The following is a 16,123-nucleotide window of genomic DNA, read 5'->3' as shown; positions in this document are numbered from 1 at the left end:
GAACCGAGGAAGGTCCTATTTTAAACATTTTGTGTATTGGCTCACAAAAATATTGGACAGTATGAACTGTTATTGAAATAAACTATTACCTTCATGTTACATGTGAGGAAACCAGCTTGGATGAACTGTTTCATCTTTAAAGTCAATGGGGAAAAGAAAAGCTTTAAATATTAAAAGAATGCTGACTTACATCTGCCTGACTGGTAAGCAGTATTTATTTCATCCTAAATGAAATGATACATTGGATCATCAAAAAAGCAAGAGAGTTCTAGAAAAACATCTACGTCTGCTTCATTGATTACGCTACAGCCCTTGACTGTGTGGATCACAACAAACTGTGGAAAATTCTTAAAAAGATGGGAATACCAGACCACCTTACCTGCCTCCTGCAACACCTGTATGCAGGTCAAGCACCAGACATGGAACAAAGGACTGGCTCAAAATTGGGAAAGGAGTACATCAAGGCTGTCTATTGTCACCCTGCTTATTTAACTTATATGCAGAGTACATCATGAAAAGTGCCAGGCTGGATGAAGTACAAGCTGGAATCAAGATTCCTGGTAGAAACATCAATAACCTCAGATATGCAGATGACACCACCCTGATGGCAAAAAGCAAAGAGGAATTAAGAGCCTCTTGATGAAGGTGAAAGAGGAGAGTGGAAAAGCTGGCTTAAAACTCAACACTCAGGAAACTAAGATCATGGCATCTGGTCCCATCACTTCATGGCAACTAGATGAGGAAACAATGGAAACAGTGACAGACTTTGTTTTCTTGGGCGCCAAAATCACTGCAGGTGGTGACTGCAGCCATGAAATTAGAAGATGCTTGCTCCTTAAACTTCCCTAGTGGTTCAGAGGTTAAAGCGTCTGCCTGCAATGCGGGAGACCTGGGCTTGATCCCTGGGTCGGGAAGATCCCCTGGAGAAGGAAATGGCAACCCACTCCAGCATTCTTGCCATGGAGAATCCCATGGAGGGAGGAGCCTGGTAGGCTATAGTTCACGGGGTCGCAAAGAGTCGAACACGACTGAGCTACTTCACTTTCACTTTCCTTGCTCCTTGGAAGACAAGCTATGACAAATCTAGACAGTGTATTGAAAAGCAGAGACATCACTTTGCCAGCAAAGGTCCATATAGTCAAAGCTATGGTTTTTCCAGTAGTCATGTATGGATGTGAGAGTTGGACTATAAAGAAGTCTGAGCACCAAAGAATTGACACTTTTGAACTGTGGTGTTGGAGAAGACTCTTGAGAGTCCCTTGGATTGCAATGAGATCAAACCAGTCAATCCTAAAGGAAATCAACCCTGAAAAGTCATTGGAAGGACTGATGTTGAAGCTGAAGCTCCAATACTTTGGCCACCTGAATCGAAGAGCCCGACTCATTAGAAAAGACCCTGATGCTCGGAAAGATTGAAGGCAGGAGGAGAAGGGGATGACAGAGGACAAGATGGTTGGATGGCATCACTGACTCAATGTCCATGAGTCTGAGCAAGCTCCAGGAGATGGTGAAAAACAGGGAAGCCTGGTGTGCTACAGTCCCTGAGGTCACAAAGAGTCAGACACCGCTGAGCTACTGAACAATAACAAAATGGATTCCAGTCTAATAAATTCTGATGGCCAAAGTTCCACTCCCCTATGCCTCCACCAGTCCTGTGTAACCCTGACTTGCCTCTTATATCTAAATCTCAGAACCAAATAACCCCAGGCATTAAGCCTAGGATACAGACAGCTGTGCTACATCATACCTACCATTCTGCCCCAACCCCTCCTCCTACATACTTACTATGCACATGAACTTTCACAGTAGCATATTCCTTGCCTATGCAACACATATGATCTACGCCTCTTCCCTCTTACTCACCATGGACATAGACTAGTTTTTGTCTATTAAGCTTAACTTGGCTATTTTCTGTTTTTTAAAATTATTTTATTTATTTATTGGCTATGCTGAGTCTTCATTGCTATGTGCGCTTTTCTCCAGTTGTGACAAGCGAGGGCTACTCTCTAGTTGTGATGCACAGGCTTCTCACTGCAGTGGCTTTTCTGTTGCTAAGCACAGGCTCTAGGGTGTACTGGCTTTAATACTTGTGGTTCCTGGGGTCTAGAGGGCAGGCTCAATAGTTGTGACGCATGGGCTTAGTTGCTCTGTGGCACATGGGCTCTTCGCAGACTAGGGATTGAACCTATGTTTTCTGCATTGGCAGCCGGATTCTTGACCACTGAGCCACAAGAGAAGTCCTATTTTCTGTTGTTTTAATTTGCAATTCCATAATGCCCTCTGATCACTGCAGATGGTGACTGCAGCCATGAAATTAAAAGATGCTTACTCCTTGGAAGAAAAGTTATGACCAACCTAGATAGCATATTCAAAAGCAGAGACATTACTTTACCGACAAAGGTCCATCTAGTCAAAGCTATGGTTTTTCCAGTAGTCATGTATGGATGTGAGAGTTGGACTGTGAAGAAGGCTGAGCACCAAAGAATTGATGCTTCTGAACTGTGGTGCTGGAGAAGACTCTTGAGAGTCCCTCGGACCACAAGGAGATCCAACCAGTCCATTCTAAAGGAGATCAGCCCTGGCTGTTCTTTGGAAGAAATGATGCTAAAGCTGAAACTCCAGTACTTTGGGCACCTCATGTGAAGAGTTGACTCATTGGAAAAGACTCTGATGCTGGGAGGGATTGGGGGCAGGAGGAAAGGGGACTACAGAGGGTGAGATGGCTGGATGGCATCACTGACTCAGTGGACGTGAGTTTGAGTGAACTCCAGGAGATGGTGATGGACAGGGAGGCCTGGTGTGCTGCGAATCATGGGGTCGCAGAGTCAGACACGACTGAGCGTCTGAACTGAACTGAACTGAATGCCCTCTGATGTTGAGCATCTTTACATATGCTAATTTGTATATTTTATTTGTCAATCATCTGGTCAGATCATCCCCCCTTTTAAAATGGCATTGATTGCTATCTTATTACTAAAGATTTTTTTGTATATTTTGGATACTAGTCTTCTATTAAATTCTGTTTTGCAACACTTTTCTTCTCAATCTCCACTTGTCTTCATCCTATCAATACAGTATTTTGCAGAGAAGATTTATCTTTAATTAAGTTCAACTTATCAATGTTTTCTTTCATGGATCACGTTTTATGTTTTATCTACAAAGTCCTTGACATACACAAAGTTACCTAGATCTTTTACTATGTTCTCTTCTAGGAGTTTTACAGTTTTGTCTTTTACATGTAAGTCTATGATCCATTTTAAGTTAATAATAGTGAAAGATGTAATATATGAGTATAGATTTTCTTTTGCATGTAGATGACCATTCTATTAGGCTGGTGCAAAAGTAATTGCAGTTTTTGCATTGTTGACATTTGCCTTTGATATTGGAATACATTCTTAAATGTGGTTATGTTATACATCATTTAATGCACGTTAGTCTGTGTTTTCTTGCCAACGACATTGCCAATAACATTACTTACTGTTTATTTAATATTAATTTTAGACTATGGAAATGATGTTACACAAAAAGCAAATTTGAGAGATTTTATTCCAGTTTAAAATGGGTCATAAAGCAGTGAGACAACTTGCAACATCAGCAATGCCTTTGGTCCAAGAACTGCTAACAAGCATACAGCACAGCAGTGGTTCAAGAATTTTCCAAAGGAGAAAAGAACCTTGAAGATGAGGAGCTCAGTGGCTGGCCATCAGAAGTTAACAACAACTGAGAGCAATCAAAACTGATCCTGTTACAACTACACGAGAAGCTGCCAAAGAACTCAACAATTCTATGGTCATTCGGCATTTGAAGCAAACTGGAAAGGTGAAAAAGCTCGATAAGTGGGTGACTCATGAGCTGACCAAAAATTTAAAAAATCATTGTTTCGAACTGTCCTCTTCTCTTATTCTATGCAACATCAAACCATTTCTCAATCAGGTAGACTGTGACATGCTATGAAAAGTGGATGGTATACAACAACCAGTGATGACCAGCTCAGTGGTTGGATGATACTCTAAAACACTTCCCAAAGTCTAACCTGCACCAAAAAAAGATCATGGTCACTGTTTGGTGGTCTGCTAGCAGTCTGAACCACTACAGCTTTCTGAATCCCGGTGAAACCATTACATCTCAGAATTATGCTTAGCAAATTGATGCGATGTGCTGAAAACTGCAATGCCTGCAGCCAGCACTGGTCAACAGAAAGGGCCAAATTCTTCTCCAGGACATCACCCAACCACACTTCGCACAACTAATGCTTCAAGTTTTGCCTCATCTGCCATATTCACCTGACCTCTCACCAACCGACTACCACTTCTTCAGGCTTTTTGCAGGGAAAGAGCTTCCACAATCAGCAGGATGCAGAATATGCTTTCCAGGATGTTGTCGAAACCCAAATCATGAATTTTTATGCTAAAGGAATAAACAAACATTTCTCATCAGTAATAATTTGTTTACTGTAATAGTTCCTATTTTGATTAATAAAGATGTGTCTGAGCCTAGTTATTGTTGTTCAGTTATTCAGTTATGCCCGACTCTTTGCAACTCTCTGGACTGCAGAATGCAAGGCTTCCCTGTCCTTCACTATCTCCCAGACTGTGCTCAAACTCATGTCCACTGAGTTAGTTGATGATGCCATCCAACGATGTTATCCTCAGTCACCTTCTCCTCCTGCCCTCAATCTTTCCCAGCATTAGGGTCTTTTCCATTGAGTTGCTTCTTTACATCAGGTGGCCAAAGTATTGGAGCTTCAACTTTACCATCAGTCCTTCAAATGACTATTCAGGGTTGATTTCCTTTAGGATTGACTGGTTTGATCTCATTGCTGTCCAAAGAACTCTCAAGAGTCGTCTACAGCAGCACAGTTAGAAAGCATCAATTCTTTGGTGTTCAGATTTCCATATGGTCCAACTGACATCCGCACATGACTACTGGAAAAGCAATAGCTTTGACTATATGGATCTTTGTGGGTGAAATAATGTCTCTGCTTTTTAACATACTGTCTAGGTTTGTCATAGCTTTTCTTCCAAGGAGTAAGCATCTTTTTATTTCATGGCTGCAATCACCATCTGCAGTGATTTTGGAGCCCCCAAAAATAAAGTCTGACACTGTTTCCACCGTTTCTCCATCTATTTGTCATAAAGCGAGGGGACCAGATGCCATGATCTTAGTTTTCTGTATGTTGAGCTTTAAACCAACTTTTTCACTCTCCTCTTTCACTTTCATCAGGAGGCTCTTTAGTTCTTCTTCACTTTCTGCCATAAGGGTGGTGTCATCTGCATATCTGAGGTTATTGATATTTCTCCCAGCAATCTTGATTACAGCTTGTGCTTCTTCCAGCCCAGCGTTTCTCATGATGTACTCTGCATATAAGTTAAATAAGCAGGGTGACAATATACAGTTTTGACGTACTCCTTTTCCTATTTGGAACGAGTCTGTTGTTCCATGTCCAGTTCTAACTGTTGCTTCCTGACCTGCATACAGATTTCTCAAGAGGCAGGTTAGGTGGTCTGGTATTCCCATCTCTTTCAGAATTTCCCACAGTTTATTGTGATCCACACAGTCAAAGACTTTGGCATAGTCAATAAAGCAGAAAGAGATGTTTTTCTGGGATTCTCTTGCTTTTTTGATGATCCAGCGGATGTTGGCAATTTGATATCTGGTTCCTCTGCCTTTTCTAAATCCAGCTTGAACATCTGGAATTTCATGGTTCACATATTTTTGAAGCCTGGCTTGGAGAATTTTGAGCATTACTTTACTAGTGTGTGTGCTGCTGCTGCTGCTGCTGCTAAGTCGCTTCAGTCATGTCCGACTCTGTGCGACCCCAGAGACGGCAGCCTACCAGGCTCCTCTGTCCCTAGGATTCTCCAGGCAAGAACACTGGAGTGGGTTGCCATTTCCTTCTCCAATGCATGGGAGTGAAAAGTGAAGTGAAGTCACTCAGTCGTGTCCAACTCTTTATGACCTCATGGACTGCAGCCCACCAGGCTCCTCTGTCCATGGAATTTTCCAAGCAAGAGTACTGGAGTGGGGTGCCATTGCCTTCTCCATACTAGTGTGTGAGATGAGTGCAATTGTGTGGCAGTTTGAGCATTCTTTGGCATTGCCTTTCTTAGGGATTCGAATGAAAACTGACCTTTTCCAGTCCTGTGGCCACTGCTGCATTTTCCAAATTTGCTGGCATACTGAGTGAAGCACTTTCACAACACCATCTTTTATGAGTTGGAATAGCTCAACTGGAGTTCCATCACCTCCACTAGCTCTCTTCATTGTGATGCTTCCTAATGCCCACTTGACTTCACATTCCCAGATGTCTGGCTCTAGGTGAGTGATCATATCATTGTGATCATCTGGGTCATGAAGATCTTTTTTGTATAGTTCTTCTATGTATTCTTGCCACCTCTTCTTAGTATCATCTGCTTCTGTTAGGTCCGTACCATTTCTGTCCTTTATTGAGCCCATCTTTGCATGAATTTTTCCCTTGGTATCTCTAATTTTCTTGAAGAGATCTCTAGTCTTTCTCATTCTATTGTTTTCCTCTATTTCTTTGCACTGATCACTGAAGAAGGCTTTCTTATCTCTCCTTGCTGTTCTTTCGAACTGTGCATTCAAATGGGTATATCTTTCCTTTTCTCCTTTGCTTTTTGCTTCTTTTCACAGCTATTTATAAGGCCTCCTCAGACCGCCATTTTTCTTTCTTGCATTTCTTTTTCGTGGGGATGGTCTTGATCCCTGTCTCCTGTACGATGTCATGAACCTCCATTCTTAGTTCATCAGGCACTCTATTAGAACTAGTCCCTTAAATCTATTTCTTACTTACACTGTATAATTGTAAGGGATTTGATTAAGGTCATACTGGAATGGTCTAGTGGTTGTCCCTACTTTCTTCAATTTAAGTCTGAATTTTGCAAATAGGAGTTGATGATCTGAGCCACAGTCATCTCTCTGTCTCCTTTCTGCTGACTGTAGAGCGCTTCTCCATCTTTGGCTGCAAAGAATATAATCAATCTGATATCAATATTGACCATATGGTGATATCCACGTGTAGAGTCTTCTCTTGTGTTGTTGGAAGAGGGTGTTTGCTATGACCAGTGCATTCTCTTGGCAGAACTCTATTAGAGTTTGCGCTGCTTCATTCTGTAATCCAACGCCAAGGTGTTTCTTGACTTCCTACTTTTGCATTATAGTCCTCTCTAATGAAGGACTTCCCTGTTGGCTGAGAGGGTAAAGCATCTGCCTGCAATGCAGGAGACCCAGGTTCGATCCCTGGGTTGGGAAGATCCCCTGGAGAAGGAAATGGGAACCCACTCCAGTATTCTTGCCTGGAAAATCCCATGGACAGAGGAGCCTGGTAGGCTACGGTCCATGGGGCTGCAAAGAGTCGGACACGACTGAGTGACTTCACTTTAACTTTTAACACCCCTCTAATGAAAAGGACATCTTTTTTGGGTGTGAGTTCTAAAAGGTCTTATAGGTCTTCATAGAACCGTTCAACTTCAGCTTCTTCAGCATTACTGGTCGGGGCATAGACTTGGATGACCATGATATTCAATGGTTTGCCTTGGAAACAAACAGAGATCATTCTGTTCCTTTTCAGATTCCATCCAAGTACTGCATTTCAGACTCTTTTGTTGACTATGATGGCTACTTCATTTCTTCTAAGGGATTCTTGCCCACAGTAGTAGATATAATGGTCATCTGAATTAAATTCACCCATTCTGGTCCATTTTAGTTCGCTGATTCCGAAAATGTCAACGTTCACTCTTCCCATCTCCTGTTTGACCACTTCCAATGTGCCTTGATTCATGGACCTAATATTTCAGGTTCCTATGCAATATTGCTCTTCACAGAGTCCCAGTTTGCTTCTATCACCAGTCACATCCACAACTGAGTGTTGTTTTTGCTTTGGCTCCGTCTCTTCATTCTTTCTGGAGTTATTTCTTCATTGATCTCCAGTAGCATATTGGGCACCTATGGACTTGGGGAGTTCATCTTTCAGTGTCTTATCTTTTTGCCTTTTCATACTGTTCATGGGTTCTCAAGGCAAGAATAATAATAGGACTCCTTCTTTTGAAGGATGTCACCATTATCTTCATTACCTCCACCATAGTTTAGCCCCAGGTAAATAGCAGGGGAGGAGGCCTAACAAATAGCTGTGAAAAGGAGAGATGCAAAAAGCAAAGGAGAAAAGGAAAGATATACTCATTTGAATGCAGAGTTGCAAAGAACAGCAAGGATAGATAAGAAAGCCTTCCTCAGTGATCAATGCAAAGAAACAGAGGAAAAGAACAGAATGGGAAAGACTAGAGATCTCTTCAGGAAAATTAGAGATACCAAGGGATAATTTCATGCAAAGATGGGCTCGATAAAGGACAGAAATGGTATGGACCTAACAGAAGCAGAAGATACTAAGAAGAGGTGGCAAGAATACACAGAAGAACTGTACAAAAAAGATCTTCATGACCTAGATGATCACATTGGTGTGATCATTCACCTAGAGCCAGACATCTGGGAATGTGAAGTCAAGTGGGCATTAGGAAGCATCACAATGAAGAAAGCTAGTGGAGGTGATGGAACTCCAGTTGAGCTATTCCAACTCATAAAAGATGGTGTTGTGAAAGTGCTTCACTCAGTATGCCAGCAAATTTGGAAAATGCAGCAGTGGCCACAGGACTGGAAAAGGTCAGTTTTCATTCGAATCCCTAAGAAAGGCAATGCCAAAGGATGCTCAAACTGCTGCACTCATCTCACATGCTGTTAAGTAATGCTCAAAATTCTCCAAGCCAGGCTTCAACAATATGTGAACTGTGAACTTCCATATATACAAGCGGGTTTTAGAAAAGGCAGAGGAACCAGATATCAAATTGCCAACATCTGCTGGATCATCAAAAAAGCAAGAGAATCCCAGAAAAACATCTCTTTCTGCTTTATTGACTATGCCAAAGTCTTTGACTGTGTGGATCACAATAAACTGTGGGAAATTCTGAAAGAGATGGGAATACCAGACCACCTGACCTGCCTCTTGAGAAATCTGTATGCAGGTCAGGAAGCAACAGTTAGAACTGGACATGGAACAACAGACTGTTTCCATATAGGAAATGGAGTAAGTCAAGGCTGTATATCGTCACCCTGCTTATTTTACTTATATGCAGAGCACATCGTGAGAAACGCTGGGCTGGATGAAGCACAAGCTGGAATCAAGACTGCTGGGAGAAATATCAATACCTTCAGATATGCATATGACACCACCCTTATGGCAGAAAGTGAAGAAGAACTAAAGAGCCTCTTGATGAAAGTGAGAGGAGAGTGAAAAAGTTGGCTTAAAGCTCAACATTCAGAAAACTACGATCATGGCATCTGGCCCCCTCGCTTCATGGCAAATAGATGAAGAAACAGTGGAAACAGTGTCAGACTTTATTTTGTTGAGCTCCAAAATCACTACAGATGGTGATTGCAGCCATGAAATAAAAAGACGCTTACTCCTTGGAAGAAAAGTTATGACCAACCTAGACAGCCTATTAAAAAGCAGAGGCATTACTTTGTCAGCAAAGGTCCATCTAGTTAACGCTATGGTTTTTCTAGCAGCCATGTATGTATGTGAGAGTAGGACTATAAAGAAGCTGAGTGCCGTAGAATTGATGCTTTTGAACTGTGGTGTTGGTGAGGACTCTTGAGAGTCCCTTGGATGGCAAGGAGATCCAACCAGTCCATCCTAAAGGCAATCAGTCCTGAATGTTCATTGGAAGGACTGATGTTGAAGCTGAAGTTCCAATACTTTGGCCACCTGATGTGAAGAGCTGACTCATTTGAAAAGACCCTGATGCTGGGAAAGATTGAAGCTGGGAGGAGAAGGGGACAACAGAGGATGAGATGCTTGGATGGCATCACCGACTCAGTGGACATGAGTTTGCATAAAATCTGGGAGTTGGTGATGGACAGGGAGGCCTGGCATGCTGCAGTCCATGGGGTTGCAAAGAGTTGGACAGGACTGAGAGACTGAACTGAACTGAACTGAACTGAAATAGCAGGGAGGGAACACAACTCCAACCATCAACAGAAAATTCAATTAAAGATTTACTGAGCATGGCCCCACCCATGAGAACAAGATGCAGGGATGCAAGGATTCTTCAGTATTTGCAAATCAACCACTGTGATCCACCATGTTAAGAAATTCAAAGATAAAAACCATGATTATCTCAAAAGATACAGAGAAAGGCTTTGACAAAATTCAACACCCATTTATGACAAAAACTCTCCAGAAAGCAGGCATAGAAGGAACATACCTCCACATAATAAAAGCCATATACAACAAACCCACAGCAAACATTATCCTTAATGGTGAAAATTTGTAAGCACTTCTTCTAAAATCAGTAACAGGACTACAGTGCCCATATTCAACATAGTTTTGGGAGTCCTAGCCACAGCATTCATAGAAGAAAAATAAATGAAAAGAATCCAGATTGGAAAAGAAGTAAAACTCTCATTGTTTGCAGATGTCATGATCCTGTACATAGAAAACCCTAAAGATACAGACGGAAAATTAATAGAGCTCTTCAATGAATGTAGTAAAGTTGCAGGATAAAAAGTTAATACACAGAAATCCTTTGCATTGCTATACACTAACAATGAAATACCAGAACAAGAAATTAAAGAAGCTATCCCATTTACCATTGCATCGAAAAGGATAGATAGGAATAAACTTACCTAAAGAAACAAAAGATCTATATATAGAAATCTAAAACACTGATGAAAGAAATCAAAGATGACACAAATAAATGGAGAAATATACCATGTCCATGGATTGAAAGAATCAACATAGTGAAAATGAGTATACTACCCAAAGCAATCTATAGATTCAGTGTAATCCCTATCAGCTACCAATGATATTTTTCACAGAACTAGAAAAAATAATTTCACAATTTGTATGGAAACACTAAAAACCTTAAACAGCAAAAGCAATCTTTAGAAAGAAGAATGGAACTGGAGGAATCAACCCTCGTGACTTCAGACTATACTCCAAAGCTAGAGTCATCAAGACAGCATTGGATTGGCACAAAGACAGAAATATACATCAGTGGAACAAAACAGAAAGCCCAGAAATAAATCCACACACCTCTGGACACCTTACCTTTGACAAAGGAGGCAAAGCAATACAATGGAGAAAAAACAATCTCTTTAACAAGTGGTGCTGGATAAACTGGTCAAGCACCTTTAAAAGAATGAAACTAGAATACTTTCTAACACCATACACAGAAAGAAACTCAAAATGGATTAAAGATCTAAATGTAAGACCAGAAACTATAAAACTCTTAGAGGAAAACATACGCAGAACACTCTCTGACATAAATCACAGCAAATCCTCTAGGACTCACCTCCCAGAGTAATGGAAATAAAAACAAAAATAAACAAATGGGACCTAATTAAACTTACTTGATTTTACACAATGTGGAAACTATAAGCAAGGTGAAAATGCAGACCTCAGAATGGGAGAAAATAATAGCAAATGAAGCAACTGACAAAGAATTAATCTCCAGAATATACAAGCAGCTCATGCAGTTTAATAGCAGAAAAATGAACAACCCAATCAAAAAGTGGGCAAAATAACAGATATTTCTTCGAAGAAGACATAGAGATGGCTAATAAACACATGAAAGGATGCTCAACATCACTCATTATTAGAGAAAAGCAAATCAAAACTACAATGAGGTATCATCTCACACAAATCAGAATGGCTACCATCAAAATGTCTACAAATAGTAAGTGCTGGAGATGGTGTGGAGAAAAGGGAACTCTCTTACGTTGTTGGTGGGAATGCAACCTGGTACAGCCACTATTGAGAACAATGTAGAGATTCCTTAAAAAACTGGGAATAGAACTGCCATACAACCCAGCAGTCCCAATAATGGGCATACACACCGAGGAAACCAGAATTGAAAGACACACATGTACCCCAATGTGCACTGCAGCACTATTTACAACAGCTAGGACATGGAAGCAACCTAGATGTCCATCAGCTGAGAATGGATAAGGAAGTTGTGGTACATATACAGAATGGAATATTACTCAATAAAAAGGAATGCATTTGACTCAGTTCTAATGAGGTGGATGAAACTGGAGCCTATTACACAGAGTGAAGTAAATCAGAAAGAGAAAGAAAAATACTGTATATTAATGCATATATATGGAATTTAAAAAGATGGTAATGACAATGCTACATGCAAGGCAGCAAAAGAGACACATATGTAAGGAACAGACTTTTGGACTATGTGGGAGAAGGTGAGGGTGGGATGATTTGAGAGAATAGCATTGAACATGTATATTACCATATGTAAAACAGATGACCAGTGCAAGTTTGATGCATGAAGCAGGGCACTCAAAGCTGGTGCTCTGGGACAACCAAAAGGGATGAGGTGGGGAGGGAAGAAGGTGGGGGGTTCAGGATGGGAGGACACATGTGCACCTGTGGCTGATTCATGTTGATGTATGGAAAAACCATCACAATATTGTAAAGTAATTATCTTACAATTAAAATAAATTGATTAAAAATAATACAAAATATACAAACAACTCATGTGCTCAATACCAGAATAACAGACATCCCAATCAAAAAGCAGACAAAAGAACTAAACAGACATTTATCCAAAGAAGACATAAAGATGGCTAATAAACACATGAAAAGATGCTCAACATCACTCATTATTAGAGAAATGCAAATCAAAACCACAGTGAGGTATCATCTTACACCAGTCAGAATGGCCATCATCAAAATGTCTACAAACAATAAATGCTGGAGAGAGTGTGGAGAAAAGGCAAGCCTCTTACACTGTTGGTGGGAATGCAAATTGGTACAGCCATTGTGGAAAAGTGTGGAGATTCCTTAAAAAACTGGGAATAGAACTGCCATACAACCCAGCAATCCCACTGCTAGGCATACACCCTGAAGAAATCAGAATTGAAAAAGACACATGTAGCCCAATGTTCATTTCAGCACTATTTAATAATAGCTAGGACATGGAAGGAACCTAGAGATATTCACCAGCAGAACAAAGGATAAGGGAGTTGTGGTACATATACAGAATGGAACATTACTCAGCTATAAAAAGGAGTGCATTTGATGCATTTGAGTCAGTTCTAATGAGGTGGATGAAACTGGAACCTATTATACAGAATGAAGTAAGACAGAGAAAGACAAATATTGTATGCTGCTGCTAAATAGCTTCAGTCATGTCCGATTCTGTGCGACCCCAGAGACGGCAGCCCACCAGGCTTCCCCGTCCCTGGGATTCTCCAGGCAAGAACACTGGAGTGGGTTGCCATTTCTTTCTCCAATGCATGAAAGTGAAAAGTGAAAGTGAAGTCGCTCAGTCCTGTCCGACTCTTAGTGACCCCATGGACTGCAGCCCACCAGGCTCCTCTGTCCATGGGCTTTTCCAGGCAAGAGTACTGGAGTGGGGTGCCACTGCCTTCTCCAAAATACCATATATTAATGCATATATATGGAATTTAGAAAGACAGTAACAATGATCCTACATGCAGGGCAGCAAAGGTGATACAGATGTAAAGAACAGACTTTTGGACTCAGTGGAAGAAGTCAAGGGTGGGATAATTTGAAAGAATAGCATTGAAACATGCATATTACCGTATGTAAAACAGATGCCAGTCAATTTCAATGCATGAAGAGGGTTTCCAAAGCCGGTGGTCTGGGACAATCCAGAAGGATTGGGTGGGGAGGGAGGTGGGAGGGCGGTTCAGGATAGTGGGCATACATGTATACCTGTGGCTGATTCATGTCAATGCATGGCAAAACCCATCACAATATTGTAATTATTCTCCAATGAAAATAATTTTATATACAAATATTCCAAAGAAAATGGTAGCAAACTGAATTCAATAGTACATTGAAAGGATCATATTCCATGATCAAATGAGATTTATATCTGCAATGAAAGCATGGTTCATCATATACAAATCAACAAATGAGATACTCTACATTAACAGAGGGCTTCTCAGGTGGTTCTGTGGTAATGAATTTGTCTGCAATGCAGGAGATGAAAGTTTGACCCCTGGTCAGGAAGATCCCCTGAAGAAGGGAATAGCAACTCACTCCAGGATTCTTGCCTGGAGAATTCCATGAACGGTGGAGCCTGGCAGGCTACGTTCCATGGGGTCTCAAAGAGTCAGTCACGACCGAGAGATTAACACTTTCTCTTTCACTAATATCTAAAACATATCAGGAATCATGCAATTGAATAGTAAAACTAATAATCTGATTTTAAAATTGGTAAAGAACCTGAATAATTAGTTTTCTACAGAAGAGATATAAATGGCCAACAGTTACATGAAAAGATGACATCACTAATGTCATGAAAAGATGACATTACTAGTCATCAGGAAAATGCAAATCAAATCACAAGGAGGTATCATTTCGACCAGTTAGAATGATGATTATCAAAAATACAAGGGATAACACATGTTGACAAGAATATAAATAAAAGCAAACTCTTATACACTGTTGGTGGGAATGTAAATTAGTGCAGCTACTATGGAAAACAGCTTGGAAGCTTTTCAAAACTTTTTTTTTTTTTAAATCACCACATGATCCAGTAATCCCACTTTGGTGTATATATTCAAAGGAAATGAAATCACTATCTTTAAGAGATATCTGTACTTCCATGTTCATTTCAGCGTTATTCGCAATAGACAGACACAGAAACCACCTAAATATGCACTGACAGATGAACTGACAAAGAACCTGTTATATATGACTATATATATATATAAAACATTTATTCATATATGTAAATAAAATTCAGTCATGAGAAAAAAATTATGCTATCTGACATAGCAACATAGAGAGATAGTCTTTGGCCTGGCCAACACACTTTTCCTTTTTGAAACTCCAAGAGAATCTCAAAGGAGTTATATGAGAATACTAGTAACCCTCTACCTCAATCAATATAATAATATTAAAGATAAGATAAAATGGCAATATTAATTGGAAAGTAATCAGGTATGAACTATAGATATTACATTTCAGATAAGCCACAATATTTATTATAAACTGCAATAAGTAAGCCTGTATGTTTCTAACATCAAAGAGAATTTACCTCAGAAACATATTTGAAGATAACCATATACTATAAAAGAGACATGGGAAATTGTTGGAGTAGGGGCATATTATTTAATAAAATATACTGGTATTAAGTGGAAAGAATTCATCTGCATTGCTCTCTACATATCACAAGCCAAAATTCATTCTAGGTAAATGAGTATTTATTTTTCTTTATCCTTCTGCATCTTTTGAAATATTTAAGATAGCTAATCTTCCTGGAATTTGATTACATGTATTGTGACATAACATTACCTGTTTCCCGAAATGATTAGCTAACTATTCTAACACCATTCACCAAGTGTGTAGAAAAGAGTTAGCATAGAAGATGTAAGATTGCAAGCTTTATAAATACTTGCTTGCAAGGCTGGCCTTTGGTTGGATTCTGTTAACTTGAATTTAAAGAAGGTGTCCAAAATTCTTAGAAAAGTACAATTTTCCAAAACTGAACCAGGAAGAAATAGAAAATCTTAACAGACCCATCACAAGCACGGAAATTGATACTGTAATCAGAAATCTTCCAGCAAACAAAAGCCCAGGTCCAGATGGCTTCACAGCTGAATTCTACCAAAAATTTCGAGAAGAGCTAACACCTATCCTACTCAAACTCTTCCAGAAAATTGCAGAGGAAGGTAAACTTCCAAACTCATTCTATGAGGCCACCATCACCCTAATACCAAAACCTGACAAAGATGTCACAAAAAAAGAAAACTACAGGCCAATATCTCTGATGAACATAGATGCAAAAATCCTCAACAAAATTCTAGCAATCAGAATCCAACAACACATTAAAAAGATCATACACCATGACCAAGTGGGCTTTATCCCAGGGATGCAAGGATTCTTCAATATCCGCAAATCAATCAATGTAATTCACCACATTAACAAATTGAAAAATAAAAACCATATGATTATCTCAATAGATGCAGAGAAGGCCTTTGACAAAATTCAACATCCATTTATGATAAAAACTCTCCAGAAAGCAGGAATAGAAGGAACATACCTCAACATAATAAAAGC

The 16,123-nt window shown here is 40.0% G+C and overlaps 1 protein-coding gene and 1 non-coding gene across 3 annotated transcripts in view; one reads left to right on the top strand and one right to left on the bottom strand.

The window, feature by feature from the left end:
• Nucleotides 1-16,123, bottom strand: part of LOC138930613 (uncharacterized) — a 28,425-nt gene that overhangs the window by 7,704 nt on the left and 4,598 nt on the right. The gene's annotated exons all lie outside the window — the stretch shown is intronic.
• TRNAC-GCA (transfer RNA cysteine (anticodon GCA)) lies at nucleotides 7,201-7,272 on the top strand. Its single transcript has one exon. It is a non-coding gene; the product is annotated as a tRNA-Cys (tRNA).

The sequence above is a fragment of the Ovis canadensis genome, chromosome X, assembly GCF_042477335.2.
Source record: "Ovis canadensis isolate MfBH-ARS-UI-01 breed Bighorn chromosome X, ARS-UI_OviCan_v2, whole genome shotgun sequence".
Classification (NCBI taxonomy): Eukaryota; Metazoa; Chordata; class Mammalia; order Artiodactyla; family Bovidae; genus Ovis; species Ovis canadensis.
The sequence above is the reverse complement of the archived record's forward strand: the minus strand, read 5'-3'. Positions and strand labels throughout refer to the sequence as shown.